The sequence below is a fragment of the Chiloscyllium plagiosum genome, chromosome 7 (assembly GCF_004010195.1).
Source record: "Chiloscyllium plagiosum isolate BGI_BamShark_2017 chromosome 7, ASM401019v2, whole genome shotgun sequence".
In the NCBI taxonomy this organism is placed as follows: domain Eukaryota; kingdom Metazoa; phylum Chordata; class Chondrichthyes; order Orectolobiformes; family Hemiscylliidae; genus Chiloscyllium; species Chiloscyllium plagiosum.
Genome location: NC_057716.1, coordinates 114,251,773 through 114,269,330, shown reverse-complemented (window position 1 = coordinate 114,269,330; position 17,558 = coordinate 114,251,773). Strand labels below are relative to the sequence as shown.

Genomic DNA, 17,558 nt, shown 5'->3' with positions numbered 1-17,558 from the left:
TCCATCTCCGTCACACTGACCCCCTCACACACACTCCATCCCTGTCACCATGAACCTCTCACACTCACTGCATCACCGTCATCCTGACCCTCTCGCACTCACTCCATCAACGTCACACTGATCCCCTCACACTCACTCCATCACCATCACCCTGACAACCTCACACTCACTCCATCATTGTTTCCCTGACCCCCTCACACTCACTCCATCACCGTCACACTGACCCCCTCACACTCCCTCCATCATCCTCACCCTGTCTCCGTCACACGCAGTCCATCAGCATCACCCTAATCCTCTCACACTCACTCCATCACCGTCACACTCATCTCCCCACACTCACTCCATCCCCACCGCCCAGACCCCCTTACACTCATTCCATCACCGTCTCCCTGACCCCATCCAACTCACGCGATTACAGTCACACTGACAATCTCACACTCATTCGGTCACCATGATCCTGATCCCCACAAACACTCACTCCATCACCATCACACTCATCCCCTCACATTCACTCCATCACCGTCACCCTGACCCCCTGACACTCACTCCATCAGTGTCACGATGACGCCCTCACACTCACTCCATCACCGTCACTCTGACCAACTCACATTCACTACATCACCGTCACCAAGACCCTCTCGCACTCACTCCATCAACTTCATCCTGATTCCCGCACACTCACTCCATCACCGTGCCACTGACCCCCTCACAATCACTCCATCACCTTCACCCCGATCCCCTCACACTCACTCCATCACCGTCACCCTGACCTTCTCACACTTACTCCATCACCGTCACACTGATCCCCTCACACTCACTCCATCACCGTCATCCTGACACCCTCGCACTCACACCATCTCTGTCACACTGACCCCGTCACATTCCCTCCATCACCATCTCCCTGACACCCTCACACTGACACCATCTCCGTCACTCTGACCAACTCACACTCACTCCATCACCGTAACCAAGACCCTCTCGCACTCACTCCATCAACTTCACCCTGATCGCCTCACACTCACTCCATCACCGTCACCCTAATCCCCTCATACTCACTACTCCATCACCGTCACCCTGACCCCCTCACACACACTCCATCACCATCATCACAACCCCCTCACACTCACTCCATCGCCGTCTCCCTGACCCCCTCACCCTCACTCTACCACATTCACCCTGATCCCTAACAGTCTCTCCCTTATCGTCACACTTATCCCCTCACACTCATATCGTCACGGTCACCCTGACCCTCTCACACTCACTGTATCTCCATCTCACTGCACCCCTCACACTCACTACAATACCGTCAACGTGACCCCCTCACACTCATTCCATACCCGTCACCTGGACCCAATCACACTTAATCCAACACTGTCACCCCGATCACCTCACACTCACTGCGTCACCGTCATCCTGACCCTCTCGCATTCACTCCATCAACTACAGACTCAATCCCTCACACTCACTACATCACCATCACCCTGACAACCTCACACTCACTTCATCACCGTCACCCTGACCCCCTCACACACATTCCATTACCGTCACCGTGACCCCCCTCACACTCACTCCATCACCTTCACCCTGATTCCCTCACAGTCACTCCATTATCATCACACTTATTCCCTAACACTCACATCATCACCGTCACCCTACCCTCTCACACTCACTCCATCTCGATCTGCCTGACCCCCTCACACTCAGTCTATCAGTGTCACTCTGACCTCCTCACACTCACTCCTTCAACGTCTCCCTGACCCCCTCACACTCACGCGATCCCAGTCACACTGAACTCTCACACTCAGTTGGTCACCATCACCCTGATCCCCACAAACACTCACTCCATCACCGTCACCCTGATTCCCTCACACTCATTCCATCACCGTCTTCCTGACCCGCTCACATTCAATCCATCTCCATCACCTCACCCCCTCACACTCGCTCTATCACAGTCACATTCATCCCCTCACACTCATTCCATCACCGTCACCCTGACCCCCTCACACTCACTCCATCACCATCACACTGACACCCTCACACTCACTCCATCACTGTCACACAGACTGCCTCACACTCGCTCCATCACCGTCACCCTGACCCCTCACACTCACTCCATCATCCTCATGCTGACCCCCTCACCCTCACTCCATCATCCTCACCCTGACGCCCCTCACACTCCATCATCCTCATCCTGTCACAGTCATACTTACTCCATCACCGTCACACTGACCCCCTCACACTCACTCCATCACCATCACCCTGATCTACTCACCCTCTCTCCATCACCGTGACACTCCTCTCCCCACACTCACTCCTTCCCCACCGCTCTGATCCCGTCACACTCATTCCATCACAGTCACACTGACCCCCTCACACTCACTCCATCGCAGTCACCTCCTCAGACTCACTCATCACCGTCACCAAATCTATGGCGCTGAATGACATAGCGTCGGAAGATGTGGAGTCTGTGTGGGTGGAATTGAGGAACCACAAAGGTAAAAAAAAAACAGTGGGAGTTATGTACAGACCTCCTAACAGCGGTCAGGACCAGGGGCGCAGCATGTACTGGGAAATAGAGAAGGCATGTCAGAAAGGCAATTTCACAGTGATCATGGGAGACTTCAATATGCAGGTGGACTGGATAAATAATGTTGCCAGTGGATCGAAAGAAAGGGAATACATGGAATGATTTCAGGATGGCTTTTTGGAACAGCTTGTCATGGAGCCCACAAGAGAGCAGGCTATTCTGGACCTAGAGCTATGTAATAAACCAGACTTTATAAAAGATCTTAAAGTAAGGCAATACTTAGGAAGCAGCGATCATAATATGGTAGAGTTCAGTCTGCAGTTTGAAAGAGAGAAGGCAAAATCGGAAGTAATGGTATTACAATTAAATAAAGGTAATTATGTGGGCATGGGAGAGGAACTGACGAAAATAGACTGGAAGCAGAGCCTAGCACGGAAGGCAGTAGAGCAGAAATGGCAGGAATTTGTGGGTAAAATTGAGGACACTGTACAGAGGTTCATCCCCAAGAAGAGAAAGATTATCCGGGGAGGGAGAAGACAGCCATGGCTGACAAAGGAAGTCAGGAAATGTATCAAAGAAAAACAGAGAGCTTATAAAGTGGCCAAGAGCTCTGGGAAACCAGAAGATTGGGAAGGCTACAAAAAAAAAGAGGATAACAAAGAGCGAAATAAGGAAGGAGAGGATCAAATATGAAGGTAGGCTAGCCAGTAATATTAGAAATGATAGTAAAAGTTTCTTTCAATACATAAGAAACAAACGACAGGCAAGAGTAGACATTGGGCCACTTCAAACTGATACTGGAAGCCTACTAATGGGAGATAAGGAAATAGCAGGAGAACTTAATAAGTACTTTGCATCAGTCTTCACAGTGGAAGACGCGAGTAATATCCCAACAATTAAAGGGAGTCTGGGGGCTGAGTTGAGTATGGTTGCCATTACAAAAGTGAAAGTGCTAGAAAAGTTAAATGGTCTAAAAATTGACAAATCTCCTGGCCCTGATGGGTTACATCCTAGAGTTCTGAGGGAGGTGGCTGAGGAAATAGCGGAGGCGTTGGCTGAGATCTTTCAAAAGTCACTGGAGTCAGGGAAAGTTCCGGATGATGGAAGATCGCTGTTGTAACCCCCTTGTTCAAGAAAGGAACAAGGCAAATGATGGAAAATTATAGGCCAATTAGCCTTACCTCAGTTGTGGGTAAAATTCTAGAATTCATCATGAAGGATGAGGTTTCTAAATTCTTGGAAGAGCAGGGTCGGATTAGAACAAGTCAACATGGATTTAGTAAGGGAGGTCGTGCCTGACAAACCTGTTGGGGTTCTTTGAAGAGGTGACAAGTAGGTTAGACCGGGGAAACCCAGTGGATGTAGTCTATCTAGACTTCCAAAAGGCCTTTGATAAGGTGCCACATGGGAGGCTGCTGAGCAAGGTGAGGGCCCATGGAGTTCGAGATGAGCTACTAGCATGGATTGAGGATTGGCTGTCTGACAGAAGGCAGAGAGTTGGGATAAAAAGGTTCTTTTTCGGAATGGCAGCCGGTGACTAGCGGTGTCCCACAGGGTTCAGTGTTGGGACCGCAGCTGTTCACATTATATATTAATGATCTGGATGAAGGAACTGTGGGCATTCTAGCGAAGTTTGCCGATGATACAATGTTATTTGGACAAGCAGGTAGTACTGAGGAAGTGGGGAGGCTGCAGAAGGATCTAGACAGTTTGGAAGAGTGGTCCAGGAAATGGCTGATGGAATTCAATGTGAGCAAATGCGAGGTCTTGCACTTTGGAAAAAAGAATACAAACATGGACTACTTCCTAAACGGTGAGAAAATTCGTAAAGTCAAAGTACAGAGGGATCTGGGAGTGCTAGTTAAGGATTCTCTGAAGGTTGAGTCCGTGATTAAGAAAGCGAATGCAATGTTGTCAATTATCTCAAGAGGGTTGAAATATAAACGCACTGTTGTGCTACTGAGTCATTATAAAGCTCTGTTTCGGCCCCATTTGGAGTACCGTGTCCAGTTTTGGTCCGCACACCTCAGGAAGGACATACTGGCACTGGAGCGTGTCCAGCGGAGATTCACACGGATGATCCCTGGCATGGTAGGTATAACATATGAGGAACGGCTGAGGATCCTGGGATTGTATTCATTGGAGTTTAGAAGGTTAAGGTGAGATGTAATAGAAACTTACAAGATAATACATGGCTTGGAAAGGGTAGACGCTAGGACATTGTTTCCGTTAGGCGAGGAGACTAGGACCCGTGGACACAGCCTTAGAATTAGTTCAGAACAGAAATGCGGAGACAGTTCTTCAGCCAGAGAGTGGTGGGCCTGTGAAATTCATTGCCACAGAGTGTGGTGGAGGCTGGGACGCTAAATGTCTTCAGGGCAGAAAGTGATAAATTCTTAATGTCACAGGGAATTAAGGGCGACGGGGAGAATGCGGGTAAGTGGAGTTGAAATGCTCATCAGCCATGATTGAATGGCGGAGTGGACTCTATGGGCCGAATGGCCTTACTTCTGCTCATATGTCTTCTGGTCTTATGGTCTTATGGTAATTGTTTTCCACTCCAAAAAAAGGAACTGATTATTCTGACTCACTTTTGCTTTCAGATCTTTACTTTTCTCAACCCATGCTAGTAGATTAGATCTCACTGTTGCACATTGTTATGGGCCAGGACCGACCACCTTAAGTCATTTCAAGGAAGTAGTGCAGACTCAAAATGTTCTTGTTGACTTAAGCAGGTGTAAGGCAGATATTCCAGGAATGACGCAGCTGATCAAGCCACTGAGTTTTAAATATAACATAATTTATTTTCAAGGTTACGGAACGAATCACAAACAGAAGAGAATAGCATGCTGAATAACAACCTATCCGAAACCCAACAGATTATCGTAACTTAATAATGTTAGCAAATTAAATTCATAAGGAGTGGGTACATGGGAAGACCAAGAACTGACTTTCAATCCTGCCTACAAAAATGTGGGGCATTACTGTGTAACATGATTAGGGAGGGCAATACCAAGAGACAGCCAATTAGAAGCCATATCCATGCTACTAGTTCCACAGTAAGTAGAACTAAAGTGACTATTCCAAGCTTTTGTCATTTTAAAGTTTTATAAATAAATATAACAAAATATTAAAAGTTGGCTACTTAACTAATTTCTGGTCTTCAGTAGCACTCCACTTCTCAACTGACAATCTGAAAATGGATGAAAGTCATTGGTGGTACCGTGGCACAGTGGTTAGCACTGCTGCCTCACAGCGCCAGAGACCCGGGCTCAATTCCCACCTCAGGCAACTGTCTGTGTGGAGTTTGCACATTCTCCCCGTGTCTGTGTGGGTTTCCTCCGGGTGGTCCGGTTTCCTCCTACTGTCCAAAAATGCACCGGTTAGCTGAATTGGCCATGCTAAATTGCGCGTAGTGTTAGGTGAAGGGGTAAATGTAGGCGAATGGATCTGGGTGGGTTGCTCGTTGGAGGGTCGGTGTGGACTTGTTGGGCCAAAGGGCCTGTTTCCAAGCTGTAAGTAATCTGTATCTAAATCATCTAAGATGTTGTTCGAAGTACTTGAAACAATCTCCATAAATACCCCGTGGAAAAATCAAACCTAGGTTCTTCCAGGAGAGATGTCAGAGAGGAGGGATCAGCATGGACCTTCTTTTTTGGCCTGGGAGTTTCACAACTGGCTGCCTGCATTCAGTAAACAGCCAGTCTGGGAAAAATCAGTCCAAACAAATCAAAACAAAGGGTCTGCGCTGGGTGAGCTGGCCACTCCCCTTTCATAAGAACAGAAGGACTAGGAGCAGGAGTAGGCCACCTGGACTTTCTAACCTGCTCAGTCATTCTGTAACATCAAGGTTGATCTACTCGTGGACTCATATCCACTTACCCGCGCTCTCACCGTATTCGTAATTTACTTCATTGTTCAAAACATATCTATCTCAGCTCGAAAAAGATTTACTGAAGTAGCGTCAACTCCTTCACTGGGCAGGGAATTCCATAGAATTACAAGCCTCTGGGTGAAAGGATTCTTTCTGAATTCAATCCTAAATCTGCTCCCTCTAATATTGAGGTTATTCCATCTTGTCTTAGCTTCACCTGCCAGTGGAACCATTCTCTCTACTTTTTTCTTAACTCTTCCCTTCATAATTTTTTTTATGTTTCTATAAGATCCTCCGCTCATTCTTATAAATTCCAATGAATATAATGCTGATTTACTTAGTCTGTCCTCATAAGACAACCCTCTCAATTCCAGGTTCACCACAGTGAACCTCCTCTGCACCACCTCCCCTGCCAGTACATCGCTTTGCAAGTAAGAAGTACAAAACTGCTCACAATCCTCCAGGAATGACCTCACCAGCACCTTGTACAGCTCAACATAACCTCCCTGCTTTTAAATTCAACCCCTTTCGCAATGAAGAACAAAATACCATTTACCTTCCTAATTGCTTGATGTACCTGCATGTCAACCTTCTGTGATTCATGCACAAGGACACCCAGGTCCCTCTGCACAGCAGCACGCTGCATCTTTTTACAACTCAAGTAATAATCCGTTTTACTGGTACTCCTAACAAAATAGATTACTTTATATTTTTTAACATTGTATTCCATCTGCCAGACCTTTACCCATTCATGCAATGTAACTATTTTCCTCTGCAAAGTTTCACAGTGCTCTGCACACTTTTCTCTGCCACTCATCTTCGTGCCATCTGCAAACTTTGACAAACTACGCACGCTCCCAAATCCACATCATCTATATAAATTGTGAATAATTGGAATCCCAACACTGATCCCTGAGGCACACCACTCAGCACTGATTGCCAGCCAGGATAGCACTCATTTATACCGACTCTTTGCCTCCCGTTAGTCAACCACTCTTTTATCTATGCTAATACTTCAGCTTTAACCCCATCCATCTTTATCCTATGTGGCAGCCTACTATGTGGCACCCTGTCAAAGCCTTTTTGAAACCTGGATACACCACATCCACTGCGGACTCGTTGTCTATCTTGCTCGTAATGTCTTCGTAGATTTCCAAAAGACTTGTTAAGCATAATCTGCCCTTCATGCATCCTTGCTGCATCTGTGCAATGGGCTGTTTTCTATCAAAATGCTTTGCTATTTCTTCCTTAATAATACAGTCAAGGCATCTTCACCACTACTCAGATTAAGTTAACTGGTTCATAATTCCCCAACTTTTATCCACCCGCCTTTTTAAACAATGGCGTCCCATTTGCTGTTTTTCAATCTGCTGGGACTGCCCCAGAGTTCAGCACATTTTAGAAAATTACCACAAGTGCACCTGTTATTTCTCCCGCTATATTTTTAGTACCCTGGGATACATTACATCAGGACCAGGGGATTCGTCTACCCTTAGCTCCTTTAGCTTGCCCAACGCTACCTCCTCTGTAATAATGATTGTTCACAACTCCTCACCTACCTTCAATTCTTTGGTAAAAACAAGGACTGCAGATGCGGGAAACCAGATTCTAGATTAGAGTTGTGCTGATAAAGCACAGCAGTTCAGAGCATTCCTGATGAAAGGTTTTTGCTCGAAACGTCGATGTTTCTGCTCCTCAGATGCTGTCTGAACTGCTGTGCTTTACCAACACCACTCTCATCTCTTCGTCGATCAGTGGCATGTTATTAGTGTTGTTTACAATGAAGACTGATACAAAATACCTGTTCAATGCCTCAGCCATTTCATCGTATCCTCTAACTAAATGCTCCTTCTTATCCTTTCAAGGACAAACATTGAAGTTAGCCACTTATTTTCATTTTATATATTTAGGGAATCATCTGCTATCTGTCTTCATATACTGTGCTAGTTTTTTTTTCTCGTGTTCTATTTTACTTTTATTTATAGCTCTTTTCATGGCTTTCTGTTGACCTTTAGTCTTTTCTCAATCTTCTAGGTTCCTGCTGTTCTTGGCCACTTTGCATTCCATTTCTTTCATTTTGATAACCTTGCGTATTTGCTTAGACACACATGGAAGATTTCCCCTTTTCTTCGAGTCTTTCCTTTACACTGAATATACTTTTGCTTAGGACTTTGAAAATAAATTGTTGAAAATCTTCCACTGCTCGTCAACTCTCACCATAAAGTATTTGTTTCTATTCGACTTTTGCCAAGTCCTCCCTCCATTCTGTTGTAGTCTCCTTCGTTTAAGCACAGGACCCTGGTATATAATCACATTTAGTCAGACAGCACTGTAAAAAGAAAGCAAGCTAACACTTTGAGTCTCGTTGATTCTTCATCGTCTGTATTCTGATTCCCTTTAAATGAAGGCGTTTAAAGGGACACAGCACTGAAAACTGCGGCACACCAGCGTACACCGGTCTGCAGTCACACAAACGGCCTTCTACCACCACTTATGTTCTTCAATAATTTCTTCAGTGCTTACCTTCCCCTATTTGCATATGTTCCTCCCAATGCACTTTGTTTTAATGTTTTCTGCTAACTTACTGTGTGTGCTGATTAAAACTCCTCCTGAACATCTGACTGTACCCTGTTCACTGATTCGCCATCATTTACAAATACAAGAGATATCTTCAAGAAAAAATTTGTAAATTGTAACTTTCCTTTCATAAATGCAGAAGAATTCACTTGGAATTTGCTATTACTTTCTCAGTGTCCAATAAGATCTTCGTTACAGTAGGTTGCAACAGATTCCCTACTGCGGATGACAACTAACTGGCCTGTAGTCCTCCACTCTCCCACTTCTTCCCTTCGTAAATCATTTGAATGCATTTATAAGCTTCCGAAGTGAATAAAGAGAAATATAGTGGTCCCTAAAGCAATCAACATGTGTATTGCTGTTTTCTCTGAAATTTCAGTTTGAATTATATCTAGTCTGTCAGACTTATCAATCCTCATCCCAGTTCTGTTTCCAAAAACTATCTCATAACTGTATATGAATTATTTCAGTCTTTAGTTACAAAGGTCCCTTGGTGACTTGGTATTTCTGGGAGATTTTCTGGATCTTCCTCTTTGAAGACAGATAAAATGTAACTTTCGGCTCCGTGTCATTTTTCTGTTCTCTGCAATAAATTATCGTATCCACACATTCGCTGTGCCACATTTGATCTTGATTTCATTTTCTTTTCAAGTATCAACAGACGCTTTTAGCCAGTATTTACAATTAACAAAGAAAATCACAGCACAGGAACAGGCCCTTCAGCCCTCCAAGCCTGTGTCGATCCTGATCCTCTATCTAAATCTGTCACCTATTTTCTAAGGATCTGTAGACCTCTGCTTCCTCATATTAAATGACGCTATCGTCCCCACCTCTGCTTCCCAGCTGGCAATTCATTCCAGCCACCCACCACCCTCTGCGCAAAGACCTTTTCGAGCATATCTACAATAAAGTTTTCCCCTTTCATCTTAAATTCTTGACCCCCAGTAACTAAGTCCCCCACTCTGGGAATAAGCTTCTTGCTATCCACCCTGTTTACATCTCTTAAGATTTTGTAGACCTCAATCAAGTCCTCCCTCAACCTCCATCTTTCTAATGAAAATAATCCTAATCTACCAAACCTCTCTTTATGTGTCGTTCTCTCCATGCTAGGCAACATTCTGGTGGAAATCCTCTGCCCTCTTTCCAAAGTATCCAGATCCTTTCAGTAATGTGGCAACCAGAACTGTCCACAGTATTCCGAATGTGACCGAACCAAAATCCTATACAACTGTAATACGGCCTGCCTACTCTTGTATGCAATAGATTCCAACAGATTCCCTCCTGTGGGTGACGAGTTCACCACTGTGGTTCTCCACTTCTTAAATTGTTATAATGCAGGAAGGAAAGTATGCTCTATGCCTTCTTGATCATTCTATCGTCCTGCCACTTTCAGCGAACAATGGACCTGAACACGCAGATCTCTCTGTACATCAATTTCCCCCAGGGCTTTTTCCAGTTACTGTATAATTAGTTCTCGAATTGGATCTTCCAAAATGCATCACTTCACATCTGCCTTTTATCCACCCAACTCTCCAATCTATCTGCATTCAGCTGTGTTCTCTGACAGTCCCCTCAACTTTCTGCTCCTCTAACAATCTAAGTGTCATCTGCAAATTTGCTAATCAGACCACGTATTCCTTTCTTCAAACCATGTAAGTATATCACAAAAAACAGTAGTCCTAGCACGGATCCCTGTGAAACACCATACAGAACAGTTCTCCATTTTGAGAAACTCCCCTCCATTACTACTCTCTATCTCCTGTTACCCAGCCACTCCTCTATCCATCTAGCTAGGACACCCTGGACTCCTGCGACTTCGCCTTCTCTATCAGTCTATCTCATCAAACGCCTTACTGACGTCCATACCTCCCACAGAACTACCTCACACTGATCAGAAGTAAACTCCATCTGCTATTACACTCCTCAGTTTATATCTGATCTATATCAGACTGTAGTCTGAGAACATCCGCTTCACTGTGGACTACACCCTCACGTTTCCTGTCATCTGCAACCCTACTAATGATACCTTATGTTTTCACAACCGAATCATTAATGTACATAATAAACAGCGATGGTGCCTGTGGTGCCCCCGCTGGGAAAAGGCTTTCAGTCACAAAACCAACCCTCCACCAATTATGGATCCGATTTCCCAACTTGCCTTGGATCGGCTGGACTCTTCCCTTTTGGATAAGCTTTCTATGTGGGAACTTGTCAAAAGGCCTTAATGAACTCCATGGAAGCCACATCATTTGCACTATTCTCATAAATATTTTCAGAAACCACTTCAAAAACTCAGCTGAATTCATCTGACAGCGTCTTCCTCTACCAAATCTATGCTGACTATCCATAATCAATTATTACCTTTTGGGATGGTGATCCATCCTGTCCCTCAGAATTATTCTCAATAATTTCCCTTCACTGTTGTCAGACTATCTGCTCCGTAATCACCTAGCCTATCCCTGCCACCCTTTTTGAACAGAGCAACCACATTTGCAATCCTCCAGTCAGTGGGCACTTCACCTGTGACCACCAAAGTATTAAATATATCCACCAGGGCCCAACAATCTCCTCCCTTACCTCACATAGCAGCCTGGCATACATTTCATTGGCACTGGAGATTTCTTCACCTTTATGTGTGTGAAAACATTTATTACCTCCTCCTTACTGTGTGGAGTTTGCACATTCTCCCCGTGTCTGCGTGGGTTTCCTCCGGGTGCTCCTGTTTCCTCCCACAGTCCAAAGATGTGCAGGTCAGGTGAATTGGCTATGCTAAATTGCCATAGTGTTAGGTAAAAGGGGTAAATGTAGGGGTATGGGTGGGTTGCGCTTCGGCGGGTCGGTTATTACTTGTTGGGTCGAACAGCCTGTTTCCACACTGTAAGTAATCTAATCTAATCTAATCTAATCTAATCTAATCTAATCTAATCTAATTTTATTGATCTTAACATGTTCTAGCACCTCAGCATCCCAACTGAAATCCCCAGCTACAATGCCTTTCTCCTGTGTGAATGCAGGTAAGAAGTGTTCATTGAAGACCTCATCTAATTCCTCTGGCTCCATGCACAGATTGTCCCTTTGGTTTCTAAGACTCCCCACTACTTAGTTGGGAATTATCTTACTCTTACTATTGGCATAAAATACCTTATGGCTTTTCGAATTCTGTGAGAAGCTCGGGAAGAGATTGCAGGGCCCTTTGCAGATATATTTGTATCATCAACAGTCCCAGTGAAGACTGGCTCATACTTGTCCATCAGTTAAAGGCTGCAAGGAGACGCCAGAAAATGACAGACCACTGAGACAGACATCGGTGGTGCGTAAATTGTTGGAATAGATTCGAAAAATTCATGCAGATGGGAAAGTAATGGCAGATTTAGGATAGTCAGTGTGGGTTTATGTGTGAGAAATGATATCTCACAAACCTGATTGAGTTTTTGAGGAAGTGGACAGGAGGAAGAGTGGGAGATGGTGTGTAAAAGGTTCTGCATAGTCGACTGGTTAATTAGTTGGGATCCAGGGAGAGCTGCACTAATGGATACAAAGTTGGTTTGATGGTAGGAGACAGAGGGTAGTGGCATGGGTTTGTTGTTCTGAATGGACATTGTGACGATTAGTGTGTGGCAACGATTGGCGCTGTTGCCTCACAGCTCCAGAAACCCGGGTTCAATTCCCGCCTCAGGCGACTGACTGTCTGGAGTTTGCACTTTCTTCCAATGTCTGCGTGGGTTTCCTCTGTGTTTCCTCCGGGTGCTCCGGTTTCCTCCCACAGTCCAAAGATGTGCAGGTCAGGTGAATTGGCCATGCTAAATTGCCCGTAGTGTTAGGTAAGAGGTAAATGCAGGGGTATGGGTCGGTTGCGCTTCGGCGGGTCGTTGTGGACTTGTTGGGCCAAAGGGCCTGTTTCCACACTGTAATGTAATCTAATCTAGACTGTTTATCTTCATTTATATAAACGATTTCGAGAAGAATACAGGAGGCATAGTTAGTACATTTATGGGTGACACTAAAGTTAGCGTCAGATGGTCAGTGAAGAAGGTTGTCTCATGTTACCATGGGATGTTGATCAGGTTGGTCAGTGGGCTGAGGACCAGCAGATGGAGTTTAATTTATTTTCATGCGAGGAGTTGTATTTTAGTCAGGGGAAACAGAGTAGGACAAAACAGTTAATGGTGCAGCTCTGAGTAGTATTTTCAAAGAGAGAGAGATGGGTACTGGTACACAGTTGCTTGGATGTGGTGTCACAGGTAGACAGGGTGGGGAAGAAGGCATTTAGATCCATTTACCTTCATTAGTCAGAGCTTGGGAGACTGAGTTGGGACACCATATTGTGGCTGCACAGGATATTGGTGAGACCATTTGTAACAATTTAATGATGACCATAAAAGCATTGTTAATCATCAGGAAAATCTCATCTGGTCCACTTATACCCTGAAGAGAAGGACATCTGGCATTCTAACTCGGTTTGGCTGAGACATGTTTCCAAACCCACAGCAACATGGCTAACTCTGAGCTGCCCTCTTGTAATTAGCAGTGGGTAATGAAAGCTGATCCAGCCAGTGACACCCACATCCCAAAAGGAGATATTTCCCTCCCTACTTCACATCTGACACCAGCGTGGAGTTGATCTTTAACCTGCAGATTGGGAATGTTTGTGTGTGTGTGGTGGTATGAGTGTTCAGCTCTGGGTGTGTATCTGTGTGTGTGTGGTGGTATGAGTGTTCAGCTCTGGGTGTGTATCTGTGTGTGTGTGGTGGTATGAGTGTTCAGCTCTGGGTGTGTATCTGTGTGTGTGTGGTGGTATGAGTGTTCAGCTCTGGGTGTGTATCTGTGTGTGTGTGGTGGTATGAGTGTTCAGCTCTGGGTGTGTATCTGTGTCAGTCCCATAACCCTCCATATCTCTTGAACCAACTCCAGCACAGATTGTCCTCCCTCACTCTGTGAACTCCTCCTGCCACAACAATCCATATCGGCTTTTTATTGTCATTGAGGCCCTTATCACATTTCATGTATCTGTCAGCACATCCAGTACATTTACGTCTCTCTTACCATGTCATTAAACCCAAAAAATGTTTCCGCTTCCTACAACACTTCTCTTGCGGTGAGAACCCTTGCTCTCCCTTTAACACCTGCTTCAACGTTTTGATCGCTCTTTTGTCAGTTTCTGAGACGCTCTGCCTTCAGAATTATTCGCTTTTATTGACAGTCTTCGCAGCCTGTTTTATTCTAATATGATCCTTAAAGACCCGAGGAAGTCATTGATTGGTATTTCTTGCTGAAGTTTGGTCTGTGCCAAGGGATGGTCCTTTGCTGTTAATTTAGAGCCGTACATTTCAGTCTGTTTACCCTGTTAACCTTGGACAGTTCTCCCCTCATACCCATGTGGTTTGCTTTGTTTCAATTTCAGACTGTTGGTTGTACTTGGAGAGGTCATTGTGGAACTTCAAAATCCATTTGAATTCCACCTTATCACCCAAACCCCCCTAGGCCCCATCGCACTGCTGGCCAAGGACAGAGTGAATCTGATCAAAGACAAAGAAACCATTACACAATGCGCGGGGGTTGGGGGGGGGGAGCACTTCAGAGACTTCCTCAACCAGGGCTCTGTCATCGATCTGAGTGTACTTGACCGTATGCCACAGCACGCTACACACCACGGACTCAGCAATGCCCCAGGCCCACATGAAGTAGAGAAGGCTGTCCGCCAGCTCAAGAACAACAAGGCTGCTGGAGCAGACCGTCTCCCTGCTGAGTATTTGAAATGCGGAGGCACAGAGCTCTTGCAGCTACTCCAGATCCTGAGCGAACATAACTCTCCACTCCAGAGAGACGAGGCAGCACAGGCCATGGATGGAGACTAGGATTTTCCAGATCTCTGTGGGACTCAGGGCCATTCTCCATATGTAACCCTCACTGTATCAGTCTTTTTTTTTTCCATTCTGTCACTCTTCAGTAGGTATTCAGGAAGTTCCTGATTCAAAAGAGTTCCCAGCTCCTGGGTGTCTCATTGAAGATGGTTAGTCAGCCAAAGAGACAAAGGGCAGGGAGACTTGGAGCCTTCAATAAATCCTGAACTGAGGTAAGATCACTCACAGTGCACAGCGCAGTGAGCAATGAGAAGGCTCCAAACATCGGCCAACATGGCATGACATAGTTACAGTGCTGGAGGTGGAGCACAGTACAGACACACCTCAAGCTCAATCACCGCTCCTACTTTACCTTACGTTGCACTGAGACAGCATCGGGAATTCAGAGTTATTAATCCGGTCTTAATTAGTAAGCATCCGTACAACAGAGGGGAAAGCAGGCCTCCCACAAGAGGGTGGGAATGCTGACTGAGATCTTTCTGTTCTGTGTTCCCTCTCCAACACTATCTATGGCATGTCTGATGGACGAGTCTCTTCAAAAATTTGTAATTCCTACATTAGTTCCTATCCTTGTAACCTCCTCCTTTCCCTATAGTCCCTCCCCATATTTGAAATGTAGTGCATTCCAGACTACCAGCCCTATCGCTGTAAGTTGCTTCAGTGTCTACAACATGCCTTACCTCGATAGTCTCTTCTTCCAGTAACTTAATACAGATTCATACAGGACGAAAACAGAACCATCGGCCCGACTATGATGACCAGGTTTCCCAAACTGAATGAGGCCCATGGCCCTTCAAACCTTCTCCTCTCCATGTACCTGCCGAAATGTCTTTTCCATGTTGTAATTGTTCTTGTTTCTCCATGTGCCACTGGCATTCCTTTCCATCTATGCACCACTGTGGATAATGTTGCCCCTCAGCTCCCTCGCTGCTCTCTCACCTCACGTTTATGCCTCTAGTTTTGGACTCACCTCCCATTGGCTATTCACCTTGGTTATGGACAGCATTGTTTTGCAAACCTTTATAAGATCAACCCGTGGACTCCTCTGCTAAAGGGAAATATTGAGGACAATATTAAAAATATCTCCAACTTATGTACTCAATGCTCTGATCCATAAAGGTAAGTGTGCCAAATGCTGCTTTCCCCACTCACAGGTTACATCAGGCCCCGGGAACTTATCAACCTTCAGACCTAACAGTCAATCCAACACCAATTCCTCGTAAATATAAGTTCCCTTAAGTTAAGTTCCTTCAGCCACTGTTACTTCAGGGAGATTGCTTATGCCTTCCCCAGTGAAGTCAGATCTGCAGTACCAACTCAATTCTTTAGCGATTTCTTTGTTCCCCGTAATATATTCCACTGTTTGTGTCTTCAATGTCCCAATTGTAGTCTTAACCATTTTTTTGCCTTTCAAATAACTAAAAAAGACTTTTACTATCCTCCTTTATATTATTGCCAGTTTACCTTCGTACCTCATTTTTTTCCTCTGCGTATTTACTTCTTAGAAATCCTCTGTTGTTCTTTAAAGCTTCCCAGTCCTCCGTTTTTCCACTTACTTTGCTATGTTATACTTTCTCTCTATTAACTTTATATGTTTCTTAACTTCCCTAGTCAGCCACGGCCACCCATGCCTCCTCCTAAGATCTTTCTTCCTTGTTGGAATGAACTGATCCTGCAACTTCTGCATTATACACAGAAATATCCGCCATTGTTCCTTCACTGTCATCCCTGCTAAGGTATTGCAGCATTGAATTTTGGCCAGCACCTCCCTCATAGCTCCATTTTCCCCTTTATTCAGCAGAAATATTGTCACTTCCGATTGTACCCTCTCCCTCTCAAATTGCAGATTGAAGCTTATTGTAATATGGTCACGACTTCCCAATGGCTCCTTCACTTCGAGGTCCCTGATCAATTCTGGTTCGTTGTTCAGTACCAGATCCAGAATTGCCTTCTCCCTGGTCGGCTCCAGCACCAGCTGTTCTAAGAATCCATCTCTGAGGCACTCCCCAAAGTCTCTTTCTTGAGATCCAATACCATCCTGATTGTCCCAATCTACCTGCATGTTGACATCCCCCATAACAACTGTAGTAACATCTTTGCGACAGGCCAATTTTGGGTCCGGATTTAACTTGCATCCGACATACAGACGACTGTTTGGAGCCCTGTAGATAACTCCCAAGAGGGTCTTTTTACCCTTAGTATTTCTCATCTCTATCCATACTGACTCTGCATTCCCTGATTCTAGATACCCCCGCGCAAGGGACTGAATATCATCCCTTAACAACATGGCCACGCCACCCCCTCTGCCCGTCAGTCTGTCCTTATAATAGCACGTGGAGCCTTGAATATTCATTTCCCAGGCCCTATCCACTTGAAGCCACATCACAGTAATCCCCTTAATATCAGATCTGCCAATTTCCAAAAGAGCCTCGAGCTCATCCATCTTATTTCTAATGATTCGTGCATTCATGTATAGTATTTTTAATTTGTTACTGCCCTCTCCTTCCCATCAACTCCTATTTCACTCAACCTTACAGCATGATCCCTTTCTGAGTTTTCTGCCTCATTGATACAGTTGTCTTTCTTGAATTCCCTTGTTCTAACTTGCCCTCCAATTTCCTTCTTAAGCATCCAGTTTGTCCGCTCCCCCCAAAAAAATAAATTAGTTTAAACGTAGCTGTGTTGCAGTAGCATACGTTGGGAGCATAGGCTGTCAGGG

The 17,558-nt window shown here is 45.1% G+C and overlaps 1 pseudogene; it reads left to right on the top strand.

The window, feature by feature from the left end:
* Positions 1-14,833, top strand: part of LOC122551963 — a 73,049-nt pseudogene extending 58,216 nt beyond the window's left edge.
* Positions 14,834-17,558: the final 2,725 nt, after the last annotated feature.